Consider the following 1,389-nt stretch of genomic DNA (forward strand, 5'->3'; position numbering starts at 1 on the left):
TGGACCGACGAAGCTCATTTCACGCTCCGAGGGTCTGTCGACGCCCACAACTGCAGAATTTGGGCTACCGAAAATCCTAGAACTGTCGTGGAAACTCCATTGCACGACAATAAAGTCACGGTATTCGTTGGATTTACCACATCTACCGTTATCGGGACTTTTTTTCTTCGAGGAAATGCGTGATTCTGGTTTTGTAACTGCTACCGTGACGGGTGAGAAGTACGCCGATATGTTACAGAATCGCATCATTGTGCTGGAACGTAAGATGTTTATCCAGGACGGCGCTCCACCTCGTATTGCTAGACGCGTGATAGATCTCTTGCGCGCGTCGTTTGGTAATGATCGTGTGTTCAGCAGCCACTTTCGTCACGCTTGGCCTCCCAGGTCCCCAGACCTCAGGCCGTGCGATTATTGGCTTTGGGGTTAACTGAAGTCGCATGTGTATCGTGATCGACCGACATCTATAGGGATGCTGAAGGAGAACATCCGACGCCAATGCCTCACCACAACTCCGGACATGCTTTACAGTGCTGTTCACAAAATTATTCCTCAACTACAGCGATTGTTGAGGAATGATGGAAGACATATTGAGCATTTCCTGTAAAGAACATCATCTTTGATTTGTCTTACTTTGTTATGCTAATTGTTGCTCTTCTGATCAGATTAGCGCCATCTGCCGGACATTTTTTGAACTTTTGTATTTTTTTGTTTTAATAAAATCCCATGTCATTCCAAGCACGTGTGTCAATTTGTACCTCTCTATCTACAATATTCCGTGATTTAGTCAGTTTTCAAATTTATACCGACTTTTTGATCACCTGGCATATCAAACAAAGGAGATGTTCACACTTTATAAAGTTCGTTTTTGCTAAGGATACCATAATCGTATTTTTCGTTCCAAGGAAGAACGAACAGGTCGTCCTGACGAGCTCAGCGCACAACGGTGCAAGTTAAGGGAGCATTTGACACATTGGATCAGCTTATTGGCACCTACACATGCAAGAGCAAAACCAATCGCTGGCCAATGATCATCATCTACAATATTATTGATACTTCTGCCTATAATGCTTTTGTGCTGTGAAGAGAAATAAATCCTGGGTGGAAAAAAAGTTATTCACAGAATCAGAATATTTCTCGACGAATTGGGAAGACTCCAAGTTACTCCTTACACGGAAGCTAGATAAATGCTGCCACAAAATGAACAGGCAGCGGCCATTGTCAGAAGAATACAAACAGGTAGTCCATCAACCCAAAGTTCCACCAGTGGCAACTCTGCCCATCGAGTTGTGACGACAAAACACCAATGAGGTGTTGAAACTCGCCAATCCCCAAATTGTAAACTCTATGCAAAGCTCTATTCTTATTTCTCCTGTGATTCACAGTTTATAC

This window comes from Schistocerca gregaria, chromosome 8 (genome assembly GCF_023897955.1).
Source record: "Schistocerca gregaria isolate iqSchGreg1 chromosome 8, iqSchGreg1.2, whole genome shotgun sequence".
Taxonomy (NCBI): Eukaryota; Metazoa; Arthropoda; class Insecta; order Orthoptera; family Acrididae; genus Schistocerca; species Schistocerca gregaria.